The following is a 27,874-nucleotide window of genomic DNA, read 5'->3' on the forward strand; positions in this document are numbered from 1 at the left end:
CTTCTCTCACTTCCGGCGCCGCCGCGGTCGCCCCCGGAGCTGGGTGGCGGAGGGCGGTGGGGCCGACATTTCCGAGTTGGCCGCAATTCCCACTTCGTGGCCTCTCTGCCGTGCGTGTGTTTTGTCGGATGCGCGCTCCCCGCGAGCGCGTTACCGGAAGCTGGTGAGGCGCGGCCTCCTGCGCCCCATTCTTTTTCGGCACCTCGGACTCCGCCCGGCCAAAGGCAAACCCTCCACGGGGCCGAGGGCGACCTGTGGGGCCCTGCTGCGGCGTGCGGGGCGCCTAGGACTTGGGGAGAGGACAGCTAGGGAGCCTGGGCCCAGCCTCCCCGAAGCCCCCCCACCGTCCCTCTGCCGCCTGCCAGCGCCCCACGATGCCCGCGCGCTCTCCTGCCCGTGCCTCTGTTGTCCACAGCGCCAAGACCCCACTGTGGGGTCGGAGAGAGTGGCGGGTGGCTCTGGCACAATTCTCAGAATGTCGTGTCCCTTCCCGATTTCGTTTTCTTTCCCCTCAGAGGCAGCTGGGTGTTGTTACTGATTTTCTTGGAACATGGTCAGTGGTCGTTCCTTTCCCTGAGAATATTATGCTGTGCTTCTGAGACAATTAACAGGGCAGAAGGACAAAAGGAGCCATTTGGGCACTGGCACTTCTCCAGTCTTGGCTCTACCCCATCATGCCAACACCACTTTTTCCCGGGCTTGTCTCAATTATGTTGCCCATTTCAAGTCGTTAACCTTTAAATGAGCGTCAGGGGCCACGGGAAAGGAAGGAGCAAAGCTTCAGTTGACGTAAAAGAACTGGGCACTTCCCACTCAGCCTAAGAGTGAAAGAGCAGATCTGAAGTTATCCACACGGCTCTTTCTCACAACTTTATACTTTACCCTAAATATTAGTTCAGTCTTTGATTCAACTGTAAAGGGCCATTAGGGATAAAGAGTATTGGCTTTCCAGTGCCACCAGTCGACTCCCACTAGCTGAAAGCCGCCTGAAAAAATCTGAGTAGATTAGGAGTGCACTCCCGTCCCCCATCCCATACCAAATCCAAGTTATGACTGTAAATGAGAACATCCAGTATCCCTTTCCCTCCCTCGTTCCTTTACACTTTGAGTGGATGTCATTCACATTTACTTCATCTATGAAAGTGTCTAGTCTCCACTTTGCTTTGTCCCTCTTTCCTCCCTTTCCATCTTACTGTTCACGTTTCCTTCAGTTCACAGAACCTCCACATTCTCAAGATGGCCTTCTGCAGTCCTGTTGTTTGTGCATAAATCCCAGCAGCTCACAGAAGACCACAGAAAGAGTGAGTCATACATTCCTGCTCAGAAATCGGAGGGATGATCCTTCTCACTGAGCTGTAGCAGTGATTGGGTAAAGAAACCAAAACACAAAACAGTTCCCTAAAGGGAAGCCAAAAGAAACCTGGGGAATATGGATGAACAGAGACCTAGTAATTGGAGCCTGAAAAACTCACGATGGGAGAAGTGTTTGAGGGACAGTAACCTTGCCCTAGCCTGGCTGGTCACCATGAGCTGAGGAAATCAGCCACAGGCTTTGGAAGACTCCATCTGCCCAGTTTCTAGGAATTAGAACGTGTTCCCCTCCTTAGAAAATTGCTTAAATTGGTCAGGGAGACTCAGGTGCTGGTGTCTAAATGCCAAATGTTAGCAGAATTTCCTGCATGGAAACAGGCTCCTGTGTGGTAGTGATGAGGTGGAACCATGGTGTTATCACATCTACCAGGAGGTGCAGTAGCAGGGCCAGTGATGACAGAGGCCATATCTGGTGAGCCTTGGCATGTATCTGTGGGAGGGAACAAGTAATAATAACATCTGTATCATGCCGTGTTAGAAACAAAGAAAGATGAACAGAAAGGCAGATCACATAGTCACAAAACTTTTTGCAGCCTTCATCTGTTATTTATTGCTGCATGTAAAGTCACTGTACAACATTAAAACAGCCACAATCAGAGCTGGAGATTTTTTAGCTCAGTGGCACTGTGCCTGCCTTGCAAGCACAAGGTCTGAGTTCGATTCCCCAGTACTGCCAAAAAAAAAAGTGTAAAGTTTAAATCTTTGCCAGGGATTTAGCTCAGTGGTTCTGCCACCTGCCTCATGAGCACAAGGTCCCAAGTTCAATTCCTGGTACCAAAAACAAAACAAAATATTAACAAAATAACATAAAACAGCCACAATCAGTTCTTAATGTATCACAGCTTGCATGGGCTAGGGTTTTAGCAGGCAGGGTGTCCATCTCTCCATCTACTCTCATAATGGCTCTCTCTGGTCTCATCATGTAGGCTAGTTTGGGCTTCCTCATGGCATGGCATACTAAAGGAAGTCAGATCACATAGAAGGTGGAGTTTTTAGGAGTGAATATTCCAGAAAGCAAAGTAGAAATTGTATTACATGTTTTGATCTTGTCTTGGATTTTTATGTAGCATCAGTTCTATGTTCTGCTGGACAGTGCAAAAAATCCTACCCAGTGTCAAGTATTCAGTATCCTCATCCCTTCCCATCCCTTTATATACAAGGGATGAACGTGTTCACATTTACCTCATTTGAACATAGACCCCACATCTCCAGAAGATTGTAAAAAGATTTATAGTCATATGTATTAAGTGATTGACCATCCCTTTTGCCTTAAAAGTAAGTTTCTATCACCTTAATGCTTTTTGTTTCTTCTGATTGGCCTGACGTCTTCTCCCTTCCACACCTCAAGTAGTTTTCCATGTTGAAATGTTTGCTAGTGAAATAACTGGGTTCAAAGCTTGCTTCCTGAGGAAATATCCATCCTCATCTTCATTGCCTTTCCAAATCACATCCAAGCTGGCACTTGAGGAAGAGATGCTGTGTGATTCCTAGACAGAGGAATAAAAAACAAACAAACAAAAAACACCTATATGGTCCTTTAAAATACAGATGAAGTCAGCCACCTAGGTAGGAGGTCTAACTTGAGACCACTGTGATTTGAGGAAGCCCATCCCTGCCACATGGAGGGACCATCTGTAGAGAGTAAAGTGCTGGGCCAATGACAAGAGAATCTGGTACCCCAGCTCAGGTGGCCAGACTTGAATGTGAAGAAGGCATCTAACATTGAGCCTCGTGAGCATCCAGATGACTCAAGCCCAGCCACCATCTACTGCAGTCACATTTGCAGCTCCAGGTCACAACCACCAAGCTGTTTAGACAACACTCTGAATCTCAAGAGATAATGGCTATTTAAGCTACTCAGTTCCACCTCCAAGTATCTCCCCAGCCGGATTCTCTTTGGCTTGCTTTCAGCATCAGCAACCTGCTAGAACAAGGCATTCTGAGAGGATTCCTCCCTTTAAGGAAGCTGGTCTTGGAGATGGTTTAAGACATATTCATAGCAATGACCAAATACAGCAATAAAGTGATAAAGGAGGGAAAATGAACTCAGAAAAGACAGGGAGAAAGTTACTCCAGCCTAGAGTTGAAAGGCCTAAAGAGGAGGGAATATGAAATTGGATCTTAAGGCCAAGTGGCAGTTTGTTGATTTGTGGAAATATGGAACTACTAAAGATTCCTGAGAAGGCAAATTATGTGATAAATATGTCTCAGAGGTGTGGAATGTGTCCTTAGCATGATGAGGCCCTGAGTTCAATCCCCAGTGCCAACTTCAATTGTCTGAAAGTGATGTACAAGTGAGTTGCATTTGGGAGATGCTATGCAAGGTGGTTAGGCTGTGACGACTTACCCAGGCAAACACTGTCATGACGGAAACTATCATGACAAACCAAGGGGAAATAAAGGAACGCTTGAATTAATTAAAGCAGAGATGACATTAAAGCAAATAGATTAAAGGCACATCACAGAGTGTGATATAAATCTGAACCATGATTCGTGTACACACAATGATAAAATTATGACACCAATCTTCCATTCCTTGAATAAGTGAAAACAAAATAAACCATCTTACACCTTTCACTTTTTGGGTAAATATGGCTTTTCAAAGAAAATACTTTTAAAAATATGTTTTGGATGAAAATAAATTAGAGCTGTAATTACACATATGATCAGATATTGCTGTTTTGAACACTTATAGCTATTTATAATACATTCACATGAGTTACATTTCTGTCACCCATCCCACTGGCACCTTCATAGTATAAGAAGCCTCCAAAACCAATTCAAGGCCAAGTCATTACTGATTTATTAGAAACTTATGGTGACCCCAGTAGTAACTGATTTTTTTCAAGGCATGAGCTCCCTCTAGTGGTCAATATTCTTTACTGCTTGATCAAGTCTACATGTATTTATATTCAGAGCTGCTTTACTTCCCCTAGAATTGAGTTTGCCCTTTAACATTATCTCTTCTCTCTCTCTGCCCTTCTCTCTTTCTCTCTTCCTCTCTCTGTTTCTCCCTCCCTCCCTCCTTTTCTTCCACTTTTCCTCTCTTTGTGGTACTGGGGGTTAAACTCAGGGCCTTACTGAGCTAAATCCTTATCTCATTCTATTTTTTTTTTCTATTTTATTTTTAATCTTGAGACAATTTCTCACTCAGTCTTACCTGTCCAGGGTTGGCTCAAATGAGTGATCGTTCTGCCTCAGCCTCCCAGACTCCTGGGATTACAGACCTTTACCACAAGGCCCAGCTAATACTTACTCTTGCTTGTTTCTGATAGTCATCATAACACTCATGATGTATTTCAACATCTTTTGTTGGCGATGGCGGTGGTGGTGTTAACTCTCAGCTTTCCATAGTGTTTATTGAGCTTCAGGCTGCACCTGATTTACTATAAATATTCCAAGGAACAAGGTCATCATTTATCACTCTAAACAACCCATTGATGAATCTGTAACCTCTTAAAACTACTCTAAAACATACACATTTTGCATCAGAATCCTCTCTCTCCTACTAAGAAGCAATCACCCGTATCACATTCCTCTAAAGTCACCTCTGACACTAGGGGAAAGGGTCAGGCAAAAGCTGTTGAGAGGAAGGCATTGGCAGGGATAGGAGTGGTGAAAAAGAATGACCACTATGGAGGCCTGCTATGTCAGTTCTGCTTCATACTTTACATCGGTTATCTTGTTTGAAGTCCTAGAGAGGTGTCATTCCATCCTTCTTTAACATTACAGTTAATTTATTTCTTAGAAATTTAGAACACCAGTTTATGAGGACAGATTAATTTGTCAGAGCAAAAATATATCACATTAACCTAGGCTGAAGAAGAGCTTCGATTTTTGGTAATAATTTGTAAGTTCACCACTTTCTGATTAACCTTGAGCTGCTCTGGAATCTGGTATTTCTCGTCCTCTGTGTCAAAGATTTTGCCCTCCTGGTGTCTTGGATTTTGCAGCTTCTTGCTGAATTAAGCATCGAGGTGGTGTTTTGGGATTTTCACATTGCTGATATCAGTTCTCTTGTGGAAGTGGCAGTGATAAGTTCCTGGTGTGTTCTACACAGAAGAACATGATTAAGGGTAGGAGGCCCAGTTAAAGTAGCAAGCCACTGGCCACTGCTTCAGGAAAACTAGTGTCCTGCCTCTGTCTTGCCCGGTGTGGATGACCAAGATGGCCCTGGGAGCGATCCCTGTTCCCAGTTTTCTCCTGTGCTGAGTGAAGGGATTTTTGCTTTTACCATGGCTCATGGCATCTCTTCAGTAGGATGGTATCTTTGTAAAGCTTAGTCACCCGGGCACCACCATTCTTATCACCACCAAGTGATTTTGTGACAGTAGCAAGAACCTTCTTTTTCTTTTCAACTGTGGGTTTAGCAGCTGAGTATTTCCTCTTCTGCAAGTTCTTTCTGTAATACATGATGGCTTGGGAGAATCTACCAATTCCTCTAGCCAGGACAGGGATGCAGGCACAGTGGGGCTGCCCCTCCTTGGGTGTTTTAGCCTTTACATTACCCTTTTTATTATAAAATGTTTTTATCTGTGTCATTGGCACCAGCCTTCTTGGCTTCAGGTTTCTCCTTTAGTGTCTGGCTTCTTAACTTTTTCTTCTACCACCTTGCAAGATGGAAAAGAGAACTTTCTATCCTTTTATTCACTGAAAAAATGTTGACCTTTTACCAGTCATAATAAGGTACAGAAATGAATGAGAGGTCAGTTCTGCTTGATAAGTTTCTTAGAGCCACATGGGGGACCTGACAGCCAAAAGTTGAATGGAGCTACACGGGCAGTGGAAGCCAGCCCTGGAGCACACCCAGGAACCTGGGTCTTCCCCTGAACCACAGCAGGAGACCTGCTTTCTAGAGCAGGGGGTCCTCCGTTGAATTTTCAAAGATGAGTAATCAGCAAAGCAGAGGGGCAATATGTACAAGGGGCCAGAGTTCCAGTCTTAAGAAAGCAATATAGTTCAGGGTGGCTAGGATTAGGGAGTGTGAAGGATTAGTATCTCCATCTTCCAGAGACCTAATGGACACTCAGAGCCACTGATTAAGTCTCCTCACCTCCCAGAAAACAATGAGTAACTACATCTCTGCCTTCTGTTCACCTCTACCTTCTTTATTGGGGGATAAGTGATAGCCTGGGTCAAGGCTAGTGCCAGGAGAGTTGATGCCAATTTAAGCAAACTTGACACCAGCTGTGCAAATGCCTTCATCCTTGAAATTAAACATGGTCAGTGTGGGGCAGGGATTTAGCTCAGTGGTGCTACATATGCCTTGCAAGGACAAGGTCCTGAGTTTGAGCCCCAGTACCTTAAAAAAAAAGGTCCGTGTTTGTTCAATCAAAAGTGGGAACACCAGAAATGGCTTAATGGCCAGTTATGATGAAAATAATACAGCTAATGTGACGAGGGAGCAGGTTTTCCACCTTGGGTCTTAAATGTCTCCCAGAAACTCATGTTGGGAAGGTGTGGTCCCAACTGCAGATAGCATCAGGTGCTGTGGGTGGACTATGACAGCTCTGCCCTCATGTAAGGATTGTACACGTATGGATTCATAGGTTGATGGGTTCCAGGGGAAGGGTTGTTATAAAGCAAGTTTTCCTTATTTGCTTCCTGGCTACCATGAGGTGAGCAGTTGTGTTCTGCCATGTACTCTGTGCCGTGTCACCACAGTAAGGCCAAGAGGCCATGGACCGAAATTCTGAAACCACCAACCAAAAATAATCTTTCCTTCTTATAAATTGATCTTCTCTGGTGTTTTGTCAAGCTTGCTTCCACACTAATCTCTAATAAAATCCAGTTCTGCCCCCTACTCAGGCACAATTATTCCATGGCATTGCATTTTTTTGTCCAGTGAGGCCTTTTTTTAGCAAAGCAAAAAATTGTGTATAGTGAAAATTACTCTTGAAAACCCATAACTTACCCACAAAGTCATCCATATCAATCACAGTTTTCTAACTGCAGCTTGGTACCATGACTCTAATAAACACCAAGCTGTGAGAACCACTGAGTTAAACTCTGAGGAGTACAAAATTGAGTTCTTAGACCGATGTCTGGGAATTCAATCCCTAATGGCTCCAAGATGGTTGTCAAATTGTTGACTGTTATTTGGGCAGTCAGTCAAGAATTCTAAACTTTCCCTGATGCCTGTATAGTTTGTTCCATTCTGAATTAACGTGAGCCTTCTTTAACTTATTGGCATTCTAATTCATCACTTCTACTTTAGGATAGAGGCTTTGTTATGATAAGGATCAAACTGGGACTATGCAGGGCTTAGTATCAATCACAGAGTAGATGCTTAAAAAATGTTTAATGGATTTATAATGGAGTCTTGTTTCATTAGGACCATATTCACATAGTATTTGAAAAGTTCTAGAACCACTTCTTGACTAAGATTAAGTAAAAAGTTTTAGAAAAGGGTTTGATCAGCTTATTTCTGGCCTTCTAGTTGGCACTTCTTGGGTGGTTCCACTGATTGTCTAGCAACCTATACTTCCTAAGTAGGGATGAACTTGGGGTTTCTAAGTTGGACCTCAAGATAAATGTACACATGCTGGATAGTTTCACTTGCTACGTCTTTAAGAGCACTAATCTTTTCTTCTGTAGCATCTAATTTGTTCTTAATCCCATCCATTTTTTTTTTCATTCAGACATTATACTTTTCATCTCTAGACATTGGATTTGAGCCTTTTTCATATATTTTATGTTCAATCTTACTTTCTTAAATATATGAGATGCAGTTATAACTTTTAATGCCCTTATTTATGCCCTTAATTTATTATCTGTATGATTTATTGGTCTATCTCTACTGATTAGTTTTTGTATTCATTTTGAATCATATTGTCCTACTCTGTCAATCATTTAGAATTTTACCTTGTCAGAGGCTAAATTTATTATTAATATAAATAATTTTAAACTTTTTTCTGAGATATAATTCTGTAAATAACTTAACCTCTCCAAGCATTGCTTTTGATTTTTGCTAGATGGAAGCAAAGCAACTCTTAGTCTAGATCTTACTTTCTCCTAGTGAGGCAATGTTTTTCTAAGAGTGCTACCTGTCGCTGCACAGATTATGTAATGTCATAGCCTGGCTGAAAATACCACAAACTGTGTCATGGTTGTGCTCCAGGAATTTATTTACTCTTCAGAGAAGCTCCAGTCTTGACCTTCACCATCGACTTTGTCTCCTGGCCTCCAGTCCAGACCCTTTAGCCTTCCAGCATAGACCTTTCAAGCTTCCATCACAGACCCTTCAGCCTCCCGATGTGGACTCACACGGGACACTACAGAGATCCCCAAGCATTTGACTGGATCCTTTGGATCTCTGGCATAGAGAGAGCCCTTTTGCACTCTTCCACACTTGACTGTAGGCAGCTGTTATAAGCCAATCATGTACATTTTTATATATTTCTTTATCTAGCATTAAATCCATTTCTCTAGTAAGCACTGACTGAAACAGCCATCATTTTTGCACTTTCTGAAGCAGTTTTAAAAGTCTTTTAAAGGGGTTGGGGATTTAGATCAGTGGTTCTGCCACCTGCCTCTCAAGCACAAGGACCCAAGTTCAGTCCCCAGTACCCCACAAAAAAATTCTTCCTTTCATGAGCATCTTTAGTTGTGCTCTTGTGGCTGCCTTAATGTCCTAAACCAATTCAGGATGTTTACCTTTCGTGATCATTTTAAGTCTTTGGAAAAGCCAGAAGTTGCATAGTGCCAAGTCCAGTAAATAAAGTAGACGACACACCACAATAACTTTATCTGTCAAAAATTGTCACATGACAAGTGATGTGTGACATCAAGTATTCTCTGGATAGAAAAATGAAACTACTGACCCATTTTTCAGGGTGTTTTCTAGACACATCATTTCTTATGTACCCTAATAAATCTTTAAAATATCCAGAATTCATCATAGTATTCCTGGATACAGACTAAGCTCATATAATTCCACCAAGGTCAGAGAACACATAAAATGTACCAATAAAATTAAATTTTAAAAAAAGCACAAGTGGGCTGGGGATTTAGCTCAGCAGTTTGGTGGTCTGCTGATTTTTTTTGATTGACCCTAGTTCAATCCCGGTACCAAAAAAAAAAAAAGCACAAGCAATATCACCTCAGTGTTAGAGCTTGCCTGATGCATCTTTCACACTAGGCAAACTGAGTGCTTTCCATTGAGAACTTTGAATCTTGATCTTTTGGCTTGTATCTGGATGTCCCTGCAGAGCCTCATGTGGTCATAGATGGAGCTTTTTGGAAGTGGCTGGATCTAGAGAGTGAGGCTAGGATTAAGGCTGTGATGCTGGAATTGATCCGTGGTGTGATGCTAAGATTACAGTACCCCACAGTGGGTGTTGGTGCTGCCTGCCATGACGGTGGGTGGCCTGGATAAAATATAAGGGACAGAAAGAGGGTTATTGTGCTTACAGCTTGTCACTTGCTGCTGCTTTTTAACTGCTTTTCTACCTTCCTGCCTTCTGCCATGAACTGTTTCTCCTCTGCGATGCCCCTCTGCCACCCTGCTTTACAGCCAGCCAACCAAGCGCTGAAACCACTACAAACTGTCAGGCAAATAAACCTTTCTACCTTTAATTCTGGGCTCCATTTCAATTTTTGTTTAGTACATGGTCAGGCATGGTCTTGATTCAGTCTTCAGCATGTGGATAGTCAGTTTTCCCAGCACAATTTGCAAAAGAGATTATCTTTTGTCTAGGTATATTTTGACCTTTTTGTAAAAGATGGAGTGGCTGAATTGCCTGAGGTTTTTTCTGCATCCTCTATTCTTGCATTGATCTACATGTCTGTTTTTCTGACTGTGCCATTCTGTTCTATCACTGTAGATTTGCAACATAACTTCAAATCCAGGATTGTGATGCCTCCTGCTTTGCTCATTTACCCCAAGATTGCTTTGTTATTCGAGGTCTCTTTGGGAGCATATCAATTTTAGCATTGATCTCTCTAGTTCTTAATGCTGTTGGTATTTTGATTAGACTGCATTAATTCCTGCATTTCAGTTTTGGGAATATGGCCATTCTGACTATATTAGTTCTGCTCATTCAGGAGCTGGAGACATCTTTCTATATTCTGATATTTATTTTCAGTCTCCCTTTTCAGAGTTCTATACTTTTTGTTGCAGAGGTCTTTCACTTGTGGATTATCTTAACTCCTACATACCTAATTTTTCCTACTTTTCTTTCTTGGTGAGTTCACTATTGGTGTACAATAATGCTATTGATTTTTCTGTATCGATTTTGTATCATCCTATTTTGCTGAAATTGGTAAGCAATTCTAAGAGTTCTTTGATGGAATTTTGGAGTTTTTATATAACAATAATATTATTTACAAATAATGATAATGTGACTTCTTTCTTTTCTATGCATATTTCTTTTATTTCTTTCTCTTGCCTCATTGCTCTGGCTGTTTTGACTATGATATTGAATAGGTATGCTGATAGTGATATCCTGGACTTATCCCTGATTAAAGAGCAAAACATTTCATCTTTTCCACATTTTATATGTTGGCATTAAGTTATCATAAATGGCTATTATCAGATTGAAGTAAGGTCCTTCTGTATCTATTTTCTTCAGGGTGTTTATTTTATTTTATTTTTGGCACAAGGGATCAAACTCAGAACCTTGAGCTTGTGGGGCAAGCAGTGGTACCACTGAGCTAAATCACTAGTCCTATAATTCTTCAGGGTTTTTAAAAATTTATTTTATCAGTACATTTTAGATACATATAATGATCACATTCATCATAGAGAATTTGTACCTGTACCTAATATATCTTGATCCTTCTTTTCTCTCTAAGCTCCTCCCACCCCTTCAAACCTCTCTTCCCTTCCTTAATTACAAAAGCCTTGTGCATTTTTTTCTATTCTTTTTCCTTTCCTTCTTTTCTCCTTCCCCTCCTTTGTTCCCCTTCCCATTTGAACATTTTCTTCCTATTTCTCAGTATCAATTATACATTTTTGTCCTTATTTACACTTCCAGTTTTTCACACCAGAGAAACAATGAGATGTTTAAACGTGTGTCTGATTTCACCTAAGGGCATGGTCTCAAGTTGGATCCATTTACCTTAAAAATCTCAAGCACATTTTTTTTCCTGGTTTCTTTTGCCATTGATTACCAATTGTGTTGCCCTGTGGTCTGGTAACATGTGTGGGATAATTTCAATTCCTTTGCGTTTACCTAAACATAGTCTATGAGCTCATATGTTAACTTCTTCTAGAATACCCTTCCAAACATTTTGAAGTGCTTGTTTGGTGGTCATGAATTTCTTCAGGTGTCCTTCATCGTGGAAGAATCTTATTTCTCTAGCAATTTTGAAAGATAGTTTTGTGGAATACATCAATCACAGTTGGAGGTTGTTTTCTTTTAGGGTTTGAAAAACTTCACTCCAAGCTCTCCTTGACTTAGGATTTGTGTTGAAAGGTGTGCTGTGACTCTGATGAGTTTTCTTATATAGGTGATTTGTTTCTTTTCTGTTACTTTTTTAATACTCTGTTCCTATGTTGAATTTCTGGAATCTTGACTGTTATATGCCTTGGTGTAGATTTTTTTTATCATGCATAATAGGAATTCTATTTGTATGTCAATTCTTTTTCCCTGTTTGGGAAATTTTTCTGCCATTACTTCTGGGAACAGATTTTTTTCTATGTCCTTTGTGCTGTCTCTTGGTTTTTCACTGATTATAATCAATCTTACGTTATTCTTCCTTGCATCGTCTAGTAGCTGCTGGATTGACTTTGTGGTCTCTTGCTATTTTTGAGAAATCTTTCTTTTCACAATCACTAACTGTAAACCTGTCTTCTAGATCTGCAACCTCACATTGGTTGATTCTGCTGCATATACTTTCAGTAGAATTTTTAATCTCCTGGATATCTGTTTGAATCTGTTTCATGGATTCCATTTCTTTCCTCTGTTGGGCATTCTTGGTTTTTGGAATTTTCCTCAGTGCCTCTATTTTTTAAAATCTGCATCTATTCTAAATTCACTAACCATTATGGTCATCATCTCCTCAAATTATCTGAAAAATTATTTCTGATTTATTTTTTTCTAGAGCCTTATTCATCTGCTTTGTTGCTTCTGCTGTTAGCATTTCAGAGAGTTCAGATGGGCGGCTTTTGATTCATTCCACCTCACTTCCCTCTGTGTTTGCTTTAAGCAAGCTGGAGATCTGGGGTTGCATCTTGCTTTCATGTCTTCTCATTTTCTACTTTTTAAAATTTTATTTTCTGCCTTGATTGCTTGTAAATTGCTTATGGTAGGTAGCTTTATTACTAGTATCAAGAATACCTTACAAAATGATTACTTTTCAGAGATATCTTCTAGGTATGGCTAGATTTGGGCTTTTGTATCTTTCATGATCCTACCTCTTTACTTTATTAGAGATGAGAAGTTGCTGCCTATTTGGCCTAGCCCTGGTTCTTTGGTACCATTCTAATGGTATTGTTTATGACTCTCAGACAATCTCAGTCTTGGCATACAAGGAAGAACAACTTATTAGAACACATATGTCACCTTGACTAACAGTACAATCAGTAATAACAGTAAGATCTAGCACAGCCTAGAAAATGACAAACCATGGTAACTATTAATTTGCCACCATATAAACAAGATTTACAGTTATATAACAAAATCTAAAACAAACCAGAAATTTATGCACAGTAAATAGCCCCTCAATATAGTGATTTTAGCCTCTGGTGAGAAAATGTAAAAGGGATAGGAAAAAATAAAGAAATAGAAGAAGAGAAAGAGATTAGAAGGAAGATTACCTAAGCTTTTGGAGACTGATGAAGACAGGATGGAAATGAAGGAAGAAACAAAACCAAGAACTAAACAATTAAAACAGTGTTCACACTCATGCAAAAATAAAATATATGACAAAACAGCCAACAACAAAAAGCAAAAAAAAAAGAGAGGGCTCTATGATTTCAAGCCTTTGGCTATCTTATAGGTTCCACAGTTTTGTGGTAGTGTCCACTTCAGGGTGTGCCTTTACTGTCACTGGTGACAAAGGAAGAAGATCCCAGATCTATGTTGTATGATCCTCAGTAGTAGGATTAGGGTGGGGTGCTGCAGAAGTTCAGGCTGATTGTGATCTCTGGCTGTGGTCCTGTGTCCTGAGTTGTTCAGCCCACCACCCTATAGATGTTTCTTGCCAGCCTGATCTTGTCTCCCTGACTGTGGGCATCTCCCAGGGCTGTGCCTCACGCAGACACTGGTAGCCCCAAGGTGGAGCAAATGCATGGCTCCTGCCAGTGCCTGGTTCAGCTGGCCCCACCTCAAAATGGTGTCTAGTCAGTCTCCCTCTCCTGAGGACGTTTGGACTGGAATCACTCACCAGCCACTGTAGCCCACCACATCCACAGCTCAGCTCCACTGGTGTGTTTCTCCATGGAGGCCTCCAGAGTACCCTGCCATCATCACATCTCTGTAGGCTTGAGCCTCTTCTCTCACACCACCAGCCAGGGGTCAAGGGAGAATGTGCAATTTGTCGCCTCCTTCTTCTGCCTTGAAGTCCATCACTTCACTCTGCCTGTGGGCTGTAATATTCTCATTTCAAAAATTCTCCTGGGACTTGGGGATTCACCTCCCTCTTTTTTCTGGTTTCTTTTGCCATTGATTACCAATTGTGTTGCCTTGTGGTCTGATAACATGCGTGGGATAATTTCAATTCCTTTGCATTTACATAAACATAGTCTATGAGCTCATAGCTGCAGTTTCAGAGAGGCTGACTTGCCATTGCTTACTACTCCACCATCTTCCCAGAAGTAAAAAATCTTTTTTAGAAAGTCCACCTTCCCTGCTATTAGCAAGCTCCTGGAGGGCAGGAAGTATAACTTACATATCTAAAGTATGTACCGCATTTTTAGTATCTGTAAATATTTTAAAATAATACTGAAAACTAATTGTGTGGTAAGCATTGTGATTAGTGCAATACATACTTGTTTACATTTATCCTCACACACCTATAGTCTCATCCTCATTTTGCTGATGAGGAAATGAAGAAATGGAGAGATTACATCTAAAGTAAAGTTACACAACCAGAAAACGATCAGATCAGAATTCAAACCTAAGTCCATTTGACTCTAAAATCCATTCTTAGTCACAGTATCATGAAGCCAGCTAATTAATTTATAAATGAGAATTTTGCCTTGTTTGTCCTTAAAGATGTGAAGATTGTGTGTGTGCTTGTGTGCGTGCATGCATGCGCGCACACATGCATGCTCTACAGGTCAATTTCATTGATGAATGTTGATGTGAAATTTTTCAGTAAAATATTAACAAACTGGGCCAGGGATGTAGCTCAGTGGTTCCACCACCTGTCTCACAAGCTCAAGGACCCGAGTTCATATCTACAAAGCTGTTTTAATATAAACAAAAATCAGTGTGATATATTGACAACAGATTAAAAGCCACATGATCATTTAACAAATTTAAGAGTAAGTGCTAAACATTTTAGGCACAGAAGGAAATTTCATTGACATAATAGACATCATTTATGAAAAGCCCACACAGCTAGCATAATATTTAATGAGACAAACCAAACTTCTCCACTAAGATCCAGTATAAGGCAAAAATGTCCACTTTCATCCATTACCTTTAACAAAATGCTAAAAGCACTATCAAGAGCAATAAGACAAGAAAAAGAAATAAGAGGCACCAAATTAGAAAGGAAGAAGTAAAATTATCTCTTTGTAGATAATTTGATCTCACGTGTAAAAAAAGCAAGATTCAAAAATCAAAACAGGATTAATAAATGAATTTGGTGAAGTTGCAGGATACAATTTCAGCTTACACAAATAACATACATTAAGATTTTTAAATACCTAAGAATGTGCTTGCTTCAGCAGCACATATATTAAATACCTAAGAATAATTTTAACCAGTGAAGTAAATTTATTATACTGGAAACTATAAAACATTTATGAGAGAAACTGTTAAAGACACAGAAATAAGTGGAAGGTTATCCTATGACCAGGGACTGAAACAATATTGTTAAAATGTCCATACTAAAAACAATGCCTGTATTCAATGCAATCCCAATCAAAATCCTAATGGTATTCTTCACAGAAATATGAAAGAAATAAGCCATATGTATGAAATTGTAAGGGATTCTAAATAGCCAAAACATTTCTGAGAAAGAAAAATAAAGTTTGAAGCATTGCATGTTCTGATTTAAAATTATATTTAAAAAGCTATAGGGCCGGGGATGTAGCTCAGTGGCACAACACCTGCCTGGCAAGGACAAGGTCCTGAATTTGATCCCCTGTACCACACACATAGACACACACACACAAAAAGAATAAAAAAGCTATAATAATGAAAACCGTATATACTGGCATAAAGCAGACGTGTGGACTAAGGCAGAAAACATAGAAATAAATCCAAACCTGTAGAGTCAACTAATTTTTGACAAGGGCTCCAAAAGAACAAAAAGCAGAAAAGCTTATTCAATAAATGATGCTGATAAAAATCAAATTTTGCTATTAAAAATAAATTGGAGACATGCCACATAAAAAATAAAAAAATAGGTAAAATGCACATTTATTTATTTACATTTAAGACTAGAAGTGCCTGTAACTTCTGTTACCCAGAAGCTTTTGTAACTCCTGAAAGGTAACATGCAGGGAAACCTTGTGAAATTGACTGTGGCAATGAGTTTTAGGTACTGCTCCAAAATCTCAGGCCATGAACAAAAAAATAAATAGGACAAAAATCAAACTAAAAAGGTCTTGCGTGGCAAACAAAAGTACCAAGTATATTGTTGGGGCACAAGAGGACGGACGGCTGAAGTGCTGACCCTGAGTCCCAGAATGCTGGTTCTTACCGGGGCACAGGTGTCCCGAAGGCGACATGCTGGAGCCAAGTCCCTTGACCTACAAACAACCCCTTAATCTCTTCTTTATTCCTATTTCTGGTTTACACTCCCTTTTAGTCATAAACAGATGTTGTTTTATCTAGATATTATGTCTTTAGTTTGAACAATGTGTATGTATCTGCTCATGACTGCTGTTAATCATCAAACCACTGAGATCATGCTTGTGTGTGTGGCCTTGAAACTAGTATATAACACCCTGTGTCAGAAATAAACTTTGCCATTAGCCATCACTGTGTCCGCAGTTGTCTCCCTGTGTCCCCTCCTTTAGAGGAGACCTCAACAAGTGGCTCCTGAACAGGGACTCGGCAGAACCCAGAAATGGGAAACAGAATCAGGAACGACGTGAGTGGTGAGTCAGACACAACCCCGGGGATGGGGCAAAATCAAGGAAAGTTCGGAGCTTTTCTCCCCCTGCTGCATCATTTCTTTAAAACAGCAGGGGTGAGAATTTCTAAAAAAAAGGGTAGAGGATTGTATTGATGTTGCCAGAGAATACAATCCATGGCTCCCAGATGAAGGCACCATGGATGATGATACCTGGAAATGCATTAAGGCCAATATTGAATGAACGTGGAGACAAGTTCATTTCTAGCCAGTATGAGCCCTAATTCGAGCTGTCCTGGCACCATATCCATCTGGCCATCCCCCTAATATTTATGTTGCAGTGGCATCTTTACCTGAATATGTACTTGATAACCCTGAGGTTAAACATAAGATAGTGGAACAGGCTAAACAAATTCTAAAGCAAACTGCAGAAGATTCTGAGCTAATTATTTCTGGCTCAGATCCCTGTGAACTGTCTGTGCCTCTCGAATCTGACTCAAAAGCAGTTTCAGTTTCCATACAGAACTGATTGTTATAAACAGAAAACTATTCAGACTTATCCTGTCGCTAAATTTACTGATGATTTTGCTAATGAGTGCAATTATACTCAGAAATTAAATTATAAAACAAAAAAAATCTGACAATATCTTAAAACCAGTCCTCACGCTCTCCTTCTGCCTTACTTGATAAATTCGAATGGCTTGCCCCTTTCCAGGAAGACTCCCATGCGTTCCCTGTCATTTCTCCAGTACAAGAAAATGCTGATGGTATAGAACAAGTTGTTGGTGTTCATATAGGCATGGACTGGCAATCTCTGGTGGGATTAAAAAAAGGCAGTCTCTCAGTATGGCCCTCATTCTGCTTATTCAAAACAAATGCTTTCTGCTTATGTTAAACATGATTGTAACTTGGCTCTGCATGATCTGAAGGTTTTGTGCCGTACCTTGCTGATTCCGGAGGAGTATTTGCAGTGGAGGGCTTGGTATGATCATCTGGCTCGCGATCAGGCTAGACAAAATGCTATGCAAGGCAGTGCTAGGGGTTGTATAACTTTTGAATGGCTTACAGGTACTGGGATTATGGCCAATCTGTCTGATTTAGCAGCGAAGGCTTTCAGGTTTCCTGAGTTTTTTGAAACTGTTGCTGAACTTGCCCTAGAAGCCTGGGACCGCATTACCCCTTCTGGCGAGTCTCAGCTCAGCTATATGAAAATTGTTCAATGAGCATATGAAGCCTATGTGGACTTCATCGCCCATTTGGAGGTTGCCATTGAATGGAGTGTGGTGGGTGAAGAAGCCAGACAACAATTAAAAAAGATCTTGGCTTATGAAAATGCTAATGAGGACTGTCAAAGGCTAATACTTCCAATCAAAAATTCAGGAACAATTTATGATTTCATAAAGATGTGCAGGAATGTAGGCACCCAGGAACACAAAGTGTGCATTATGGCAGCCACATTAGCTGCTGCACAAAAGGCTAATGCTTGCTTTGGGTGTGGGCAGCCTGGGCATTTAAGGAAAAATTGTCCCCAGGAACAACAAAAAATAAAAACTTCTAAAAAAGGCCCTCCTAGGCCTTGCCCTCGCTGTCAACGTGGCTATCGTTGGGCTAGCAAGTGCCGTTATAAAGCTAACAAAGCCAGTCAACTCCTTCCCCGTCCCAGGAAATGGGAGGAAGGAGGGCAGCCGTCCCTCCAACAAATAAAAACCGGCCTCTTTCCAAATGAGTCCTCCAACCATCAGCTCCCTCCTTCATGCCACAAGAGAAAGTGCCGGGCCGGACCTTCCCTCCTGTATTGACTGTGAACTAGTGCCTTCTATCCCTATCAAAGTACCCACTGGAATATATGACCCACTACCTGAAAGTACAGTAGGACTGATTTTAGAACGAAGCAGTTTAACTACTAAGAGAATCATTGTTTTGCCAGGAGTCATAGATTCTGATTTTACAGGTGAAATTCAAATTGTTCTACACTCCCCCATACACTGGGTGATTTCTGCAGGACATAACATTGCTCAATTGCTGTTGTTATCTTATATTAAGACCAAAACAAAGAATGAAACTCATCAAGGAGGATTTGGCAGCACCAATCCTCGGGTATTTTGGGCCACTCCTATTTCCAATATTAACCTAAATTTGAAATAACTATTCAAGGCAAAAAATTTTCTGGGCTTGCTGATACTGGTGCAGATGTTTCTATTATTGCCAAAAAATATTGGCCCTCTAAATGGCCATATAACCAAGTTTATTGTGCCATAACTGGAGTGGGTTCTACTGTCCCCTATACACTCCAATCATCTCAGTTGCTTATGGTTAAAGGGCCTGATGATCAATCTGCATATTTACAACCATATATTTTAGACATTCCTTTCAACTTTTGAGGCAGAGACTTATTAGGGCAGTGGAAGGCTACTCTCTCCTTTTCTCCTTTTTCATAGGGGCCACTGAATGGCCTGCACCATTGACTCCTATTAAAATATCCTGGAAATCTGAAGACCCTACATGGGTTGATCAGTGGCCCCTTACTAAAGAAAAATTGCAGGTCACACGTGATATTGTTACAGAACAATTACAAAGAGAACATATAGAGCCTTCACTATCCCCTTAGAATTCTCCTATTTTTGTTATCAAGAAAAAAATCAGATAATTGGTGATTGTTGATTGATTTACGACAAGTTAATAATTCATTGTTTCCCATGGGGGCTCTGCAGCCAGGGCTCCCTTCTCCTTCTGTAATTCCTCAAGATTGGCATTTGATTGTTATAGATTTAAAAGATTGCTTCTATACTATTCTTTTACATCCCGATGATCAGAAGTTGCCTTTTCCTATCCTCTTATCAATAATGCATCACCTAGGCAATGATATCAATGGATAGTGTTGCCTCAAGGAATGATGAATTCTCCCCCTATGTGTCAATTATTTGTATCTCAGGCTTTACAATCAGTACATAATGAATATTCTGATTGTTACATCATACATTATATGGATGATATCTTATTCACCTGGAAGGATAAATTGAAATTACAGGCTCTGTTTTCTGATGCCAAAAGAGACTTAGAATACCATGGGCTTCAAATTGCTCCAGAAAAAATTCAAACTGATGATCCTTACTCTTATTTAGGATTCAGATTACAGGCATCTAAGATTCAACCTCAAAAAATTACTCTTCAAAGAAAATCTTTACATTTCTAAATGATTTTCAAAAACTATTGGGAGACATCAATTGGATTCATCCCATATTAGGCATCTCTAATTACCAATTGCCTAACTTGTTTTGTACATCATCAGGACCCTCTGCTTTAGACAGCCCATGAAACCTTTCTGAAAAGGCTTTAGAAGAACTACAACTTGTTGAAAGGGCTTTACAATCTCGGTTTAATTTTCTTATTCTTAATGAATTGCCTCTTTCTTTTCTTGTTATTAACACTCCTGACAGCCCCACAGGACTTCTTTATCAAGCAAACTCTCCTGTCAAATGGATTTATCTTCCTGTTCAGCCTCCCCACAAAGTCATGCCATATTTTGAACTAATTGCCTCTCTCATTTTTTCAGGGCAAACTCGTATAATATAGTTAAAAGGTGTTAACCCTGATGTTATTCACTTTCCCCTCACTTCACGCCAATTTCAAACTTTACAGCAATTCTCTCCCGATTTTCAGATTGCTTCAGCTGATTTCTACAGAAAAATTTTTGTCGCGCGCACCTCGCCAGCAAGGAGCACGCAACACTCAGGATTCTTCTGATGCACGCTTTATTGGAGTTTCTTCTACATTCTTCAAGATGGCGGAAAGACCCCGAGCCGGATGCGAGCCTGCCTTTTATAGCCTCTCGGGTGACATGGCCCATTTCTATTGGTCAATGCCGGCCTGCGTCATTCTGACGAGCCAAGCGCCTCTTCTGCGCAGGCGTGAACCACCGTCACCGGCGGATTCACCTCCGGAATTCATGCAGGGCATGAAGAACCCGGAAATAATGGCGCGTGACAAATTTTATTTCATTTACCTCGTGATCCCTTGTTGTCCTTTTTATCTCGACATAACTGCATTATTTCTTCTATTGTTTCTTCATCCCCCATTCCTTCAGCAGAGACTTTTTTCACTGATGCTACTAAACTAAATAAGATATCAATTTTCAGAGATCAGCAGCTCTTCTTCACATGGTCTACTCCCTACTCATCTACTCAACATAATGAATTATTTGCTGTGTATTGTGTGCTGTTCAATATTTCTAAACCTGTGAATATAGTTATAGACTCTCAATATGTTGCCTGTGTTTTCCCTCTGCTTCCCATAGCCATACTCCGTGCCTCTTCTTCTCCTGTTTTTCGATTGTTACAGGCTCTTCAACAGCTCCTCAGAGAAAGAGTTAATGCTGTGTTCATCACCCATATTTGTTCTCATACCTGACTCCCAGGTCCACTCACTTATGGTAATGATTGTGCTGATAAATTATTAACTGTTGCATTTGCTTCCACTGAAGAAGAACACCAAATGTTACATTCTAATGCAGGACAATTACATCAAAAATGGAAAATTCCTTTCACCACAGCCATGTGGATTGTGCGGACCTGTTCTGTTTGCCGTCCTCTGCACCTGAGACAGACTCCTCCCAGCACAAATCCTAGAGGCTGTGTTCCTAATCAGATTTGGCAAATGGATGTTACTAACTTTCTTCCTTTTAGAAGGCTTAAATATATTCATGTTGTTATTAATACCTTTTCAGGATTCATATGAGCTGCGGGCATTCCAGGAGAGAAAACTTCTCATGTGAAAAACTTTTTGTGCTCTGCCTTTGCCGTTATGGGTGTTCCTGCTGAACTAAAAACAGATAATGGTCGTGCTTATAACTCTCATGCTTGTAAACAATTTTGCAAAACATGACATTACCCATGTGATGGAAATACTGCACAATCCCCAAGGGCAAGCTATCATTGAGCGTGCTCATTATACTATCAAACTACAGTTAACAAAAATAAAAAGGGGGAATTGCCCCTGAGAGTGTGTGTACTTCCCCAACTGCATGCTTGCATCTTGCTTTGTATGTCATTAACTTTCTTAATCTGCCTTGCATTGCTGATCCACTATCCAGAGCACAAAGACACTTCACATGTATTTTACAATCTTCTCTCTCTTCTTCTTTACAATTACCTTTTTTTGTGCATGCAAAATTGCAGGAGTGGAGCAACTGGGTCCCCATGAAAGTCCTTGCTCTGGGACCAGGATATGCCTACGTCTCTGTTGATTTTGAAAATGTCTGGATCCCAACATGGTGCCTCTCGCCAGCACCTTGCTCTCAAACGGAAACCTCCACCTCCTGAACTGGGCTTTCTCCCAAAACTGGAAATTGCAACTCAGACAGGACCTAACATCACTCACTGTGTGGCTGTCCTTGCCATTGGAAACAAGCGAAAGAGATAGATAGGTATTGACCTGCCAATGTGGGACCAAGTTAAGAGCCTCACTCAAAAAGCAGAACAAATCATGGCCACAACTAGAAAAGCTCATACACCGGAGCACCTGTTTCTTGCTATGCTTGCTATCCTTACCTGCACTTCCCAGCTTGAAGCTGGGTTTCCATTGAGGAAACCGGATTGGGACCCCAACACTGAAGCAGCAGAGAAAATTCCAGGATGTGTCTCGGTGCACAAGTGGAAATTTCATTCCAAAACGCAAACTGTGACCATCTTCTATCTGGAAAGGACAAAATGGAACTGGAACGACAGTTTAATGTCACGTCCCGAAAGCTCATGGATTGGTCCCATGGGAATTCTACTACTCTGGCTTATCGGCAGGACCTTGGTGGACAGATACAGGATTCCCTCAGATTAATATATAAAAGCTTGCTGCTACCTTTGGAGAAGTGCAATTACAAAGGCAAAAAGAAAAAGAATATGTCTTGTGTTAATGCTCCTTATATGTTATTAGTAGGATATATAGAGATTGTTTATGAAACTGATAATGAATATAATATTAACTGTTTTAATTGTAAATTGACCAATTGTATATTTTCAGATTTGAGGACTTCCTCTCATTCTGTGATGGTTTTGAGACAACCTCCCTTTGTAATGATGCCTGTAAAACTTAATGAGTCCTGGTATGCGGATCAAGGGTTACAAATGTTGATAGAAATAGAAAGAAACCCTTAGCAGACAAAAAAGAATATTAAGCTCCTCTTTAATGAATATGGCCAACTAGATGCATGGCCTCCAACTACATGTCAGGCCTCCACAACCTATGCAACCTATGATATAACCCCTGCAGAGGCTGGTAGTCAAAGATGGGTAAGAGAATTGTGGAGAAATATTCAACCTAAGACAGAGCATGTTAAACTTCTCATGGTTTAGTGACGGGTAAGGGATTTCTCTAGACATTTCTCACCTAAGACAGACACAGTCTTTCTGCTGAGCTGGGAAAGTCCCTGCTCTAAATATAATAAATAGGGGGACTTGTTGGGGCACGAGAGGATGGACAGCTGAAGCACTGACCCCAAGTCCCGGAATGCTGGTTCTCACCGGGGCACAGGTGTCCCGAAGGCGACGTGCTGGAGCCAAGTCCCTTGACCTACAAACAACCCCCTAATCCCTTCTTTATTCCTACTTCTGGTTTACACTCCCTTTTAGTCATAAACAGATGCTGTTTTAGCTAGATGTTATGTCTTTAGTTTGAACAATGTGTATCTGCTCATGACTGCTGTTAATCACTGCTCGTAACTGCTGTTAATCATCAAACCACTGAGATCATGCTTGTGTGTGTGGCCTTGAAACTAGCATATAACACCTTGTGTCAGAAATAAACTTTGCCATTAGCCATCAGCTTTTGGTCATTAATTGTGTCCGCGGTCGTCTCCCCGAGTCCCCTCCTCTAAAAGGAGACCTCAACAGTATATAAGATTAATAAGTCTGAGATCCAATGTACACCATGAAGATGATGGATTCTAAAACTATACTTTATTTTGGATTCCTGCTTAATGATTATATTTTAGCCATTTTGCCACAGAAACAAACCAAAAAATGAGTAACTGTGAGACAATGGATATGTTAATTTGCTTCACCATCATAATCATTTACTATCCATATGTATCTCATGCTGTTATATTATGCACTTTAAATATGCATAATAAAATTTATTTTTCTTTTCTTTTTTTTTTAATTTTGTACAAGGGATTGAACTCAGGACCTTACACTTGCAAGGCTGGCATGGGGCCACTGAGCTAAATCCCCAGCCCACTCTTAGGGAATTTTTAAATTGCAAGCTCCCACCCGTGGCTCTAGATATTCCTACAGATGCAGGCCAGGAGCCTGCTGTTCTGGCTTTAGAACTCCCGTTTTCATTTTGGGCATTGTGTAGTAGTTCTGGGCCCCGACAGCCAGCCCTCTATACCCTTGTCCCTATGCAAGTGAAGAGGCAGTTTCTTTGGAATGCAGTGGAGTTGTTAACATAAACTTGCTCCTTTTTCTCAATTCTGCCCAGATTCACAGGACAAATCACAGTGCATTTGGAAGACTACGCTGCAATCAGTGTGGCAAACCTAACTGGCCGTAATGAGGAAGCTGAGATGAACTAAATCACTGCTCTGCTCACCCCAAATGCTTCTACCAAACACGCTCTTAGATACACATCGTGGAAAAGCCAATGTGGATCTGATGAGTGAAGACGCAGCCTTGAATAAAAATGTTGGAGCTGCTCACCACTCTGAGGCTGCACTAGAGCTGAGGCAGGAGCTTGTATCCTCCTGTGGGACAGGTTAGATAGTCGCTGTGCTTTCACTATAGCTTTTGCAGACCTCACAGCAGGTGGGCGGAGTCACATGTCCCTTGTCCTCTTCTTCTAGCTCCCTGGCTGCCCGCATAGCTGTGTGAGTCATTTGTAGGCTGAAGGTGGCATCATTCTCCAGAGGTGACCAGTAACACCCTGGAACAAGCGGAGTGCAGCTTGGTAAGGAGCAAAGGGAACCTTAGGTGGGCATAGAAGAGGGGTGGGAGGCTCTGCGTACCCCGTCTAATGAAGCAGATCTCTTCTTACTGTGGTGGGTGAACCTTGTAGGATGTTGCAGGGCTGTGTCGTGGGCATACTCTGTATACACAGTGCACATCACTACCAAGCTCTGTGCAGAAGTCCCAAGGCAGCTGTTAAAACTCCCGTCTCACCATGAGTTTAGGAGACCTAAATATGGAAATGTGGCAGTAGCTATAATGGGCATAATAAACTCCCTGCAACGATGGTCTTTCCAAACAAAAAGCTGTGAATACCTTCTGCGCCCTTTAAATCAATGTTTATATTTATTTTATTTTTAAGGCACATTAGCTTGACAGTACAGAGAAAGATGAGTTCCAATTTAGTGAAACAGTACCAGGATTCGGAGCGTAGGCCCTGGTAAAAATCCCGGCTCTGTCCTTTATTAACAAGCCACTTGATAGCTTTATACCTCAATCTTCTCACCTGCAAAATACGTAAGTGTCCTCAGAATACTGATGGTACCTGCCTCTCTGGTAGGTCAGGTAGATAATGTGTTTAGCATGATACTGAGCAACAGGAAGTTTCTGATACTTGTTGCTGTTATAGTTGTTACAGTCCTCCTCTCCCCTCTTGTTCTTACCAGGCTAGGTGTGGCTCCACTGCTCCATCTCTGCAGACTGAACTCAGGACCTGGAGAGGAGAGAGAATCGAACTCAGGCCCTTGTACTAAGCACACAGGTGCTGGCTCTGCTCAGCTACATCCCAGGCCTCCCATCTGCTCTTTCTAATGAGCTGTGTCCCCATTCATTCCCCCCCATCTTGATTAGTATCAATTGAAATGCTGCAGCTTGAGCTCATGCCTGAAGACTGCAACCAGGTGGAGGGCTTTGCTTGTGAATTTTCAGACAGCAGGATTTTAGAAGCCATACTTCATAATCTTTCCTGCTTGGAGCCAACACTTCACCTTCTGGGGCTGCAGCTTGGTAAGAATATGGCCCTAAGCATCAGCTCAGAAAGCCTGCAGCAGCAACAAAACTCCTATGTCAAGTGTATATTGCTCTTCAGAAAAAGAAAAAAAAAAGTAGCCTGACTGATGTACAAGTACCAAACATTTAAAATTTCAAAACACAAAAAGTGAGGCTTCCTGAGAGCAATGTTTAACAGAAGACAACAAAATGAAATCATGGCCAAAATGCAAGCAGCTACCATACAGATTCCTAAACTTGTACCCAGTCACACTCTCTGAAAGCACTAGAGGCCCCCAAAATAATGAAAAAGCAATAGGAGGCAGCAGATGTCACTGCTGATAAGATCATAAAGTTTGAAGCATTAATAAAAAGGATCTTGAGGCAAAAGAAAATGCATCCAAGACTGGTTTAGATACAGCAGACCATACAACTACCTACTCGTTAAACTCTTACTCAGATGGTGACTACATGAAAAAAATCCTGAAGTGCCTAGAAGAAGATGCTTTTGCACGACAGCAAAGGGAGAAAAGATGGTGAAGATTGGTACAGGACCAGTTAGTTCATCACCCACGAAGGAGCAGGCTCACCGGGAGAAGCAGCTGACACACGGGCTCATGTGACAGTCCCAACAGGAGTGCGAGATTGCTGTGCAGCTCATGCACGTTCAGCACGAAAAGGAGGTTTTATGGCAAAACAGAATCTTCAGAGAAAAGCAATATGAGGAAAAATGACTTGAAGATTTCCAGGATGCTCTTGGTCAAGAAACAGCTTTGGCAAAAGAAGCCAAGATTGATGTTGAAGAACAAATCCTCAGAGAAAGAAGTTCAAAAACAGATTGCTGTGGAAAGAGCATTATAATGTATGTGGAGAAATTTTGGTTCAAATACTTGACTTGTCCCCCAGAGTGGCAGGCTATCGAATGTTGATACATGATCTGACTCCACCTAAGATGATGTGTGATGGAAGGAATTGTTTTTCACAGAAAGCCCATATATGAACAAACCTACTAAGCACATGCTTCCTAATCCCTCTGAAGGAAAACTTAGAGAACTGGATAAAAGAGACGCGCCAGATAGAAGAGTATGAAGAATGTAAGAACATGGTTAGAGAATGGGGCTGTACCAGAAAAAGTGACAGATAATGTACCACCCTGCAACAATTCTATACTGGCCCACGCGCTTACCCAGACTCACTGAAAAATCCCTTCCTTCTCAAGCTGAGCCACAGAGCCTGAACTCCCTTCATTTGCTACTGAAGGATGCTTACTGGGAAGACACTTAGTGGGCAAACTATCACTTTAAAGACTCCACAAAGAAAGTTTCCTATTCAGGTGCTTTGTATGGGCACTCTTGTCCAAGAAGCTGTCCGAGCATTTTATGACAACGAGAACGTCAGTGAGGACCTACTAATGCACAAAGAAGGTGGAGAGCTTCCATCAGATCTGCAGGAGGACAGTAAAGGAAGGCAGGGCTCACACAGTGCATCTTCAGATGCTCCTGTTGCAAGTGGACCATTCGTTACCAGAAACAGAAGGTGAAACTACATCTACTACACCTTCTAACAGAACACCCAAAATGGAAGAAGTCAAATTAAGTGATACCAATCATTTCTCTAAACTCACTCTATGTGCAAAATCACAGCAATTGCCAAGGAAAGGAAAGACGCGTTGTTAGTTAACATCACAGTACATGCTATTAATGAGATACGTGAATCAAGGGTGGATCCTTGATGGTTTTCCAGTGACATCAAACCAGGCACAGCTTCTAGAGGAAGTCCTCAACCAGCTGAAATACAAACCAGTATATGAAATGGAGGCAAAGAAAACACAAACATCCACAGTGACTGTGGATCCTACAGCCTCAAAAGAAGTACCTCTTCCCTCTTCTGCAGTTAATTTTGTCCTATTACTAGATATTGCAGATACTTTGTTGGTGAATTGCATGAATGATATCAGAGCTGAAGAATTTTCGGATTCAGCGGCTCATGGAGATATTGGTCACCATGGTGCTCCTGAACACCAAGATACGTGTGGGTACCAGACCTTAAGAGATGACTTATGAAAGATAGTCACAAGCTTCTTGGACAACTGGCCTGTGATGGAGCAGTGACTTTCAGAACCAGAAAATATTTGGATAAAAATCAATGTGGCAATAGATAAAGAGCCATATGCCAGAAACTAAAAGATGTTTGCAACTGAGATAGTAAAGACAAAGAATAAAAATAATTACATTTCTTATAATTTAAGCTTATATTATTACAATATGTGCTTTAACTGACTCTAAAAGGAAATTAAAGTGCGATTACAAAGTTAAAAAATTATGATAGTTGTTGCTGTCATTTATGATTCTAGTCCCCCCCCCTTTTTTTTCTGGTGCCAGGGATTA

At 41.1% G+C, this 27,874-nt stretch overlaps 2 pseudogenes; one reads left to right on the plus strand and one right to left on the minus strand.

Moving 5' to 3' along the window:
• The first annotated feature begins 85 nt into the window (after positions 1-85).
• LOC104855231 lies at positions 86-27,691 on the plus strand (annotated as a pseudogene).
• LOC104855245 lies at positions 5,184-24,658 on the minus strand (annotated as a pseudogene).
• Positions 27,692-27,874: the final 183 nt, after the last annotated feature.

This window comes from Fukomys damarensis, unplaced genomic scaffold (genome assembly GCF_012274545.1).
Source record: "Fukomys damarensis isolate Sample0158 unplaced genomic scaffold, DMR_v1.0_HiC HiC_scaffold_14, whole genome shotgun sequence".
Taxonomy (NCBI): domain Eukaryota; kingdom Metazoa; phylum Chordata; class Mammalia; order Rodentia; family Bathyergidae; genus Fukomys; species Fukomys damarensis.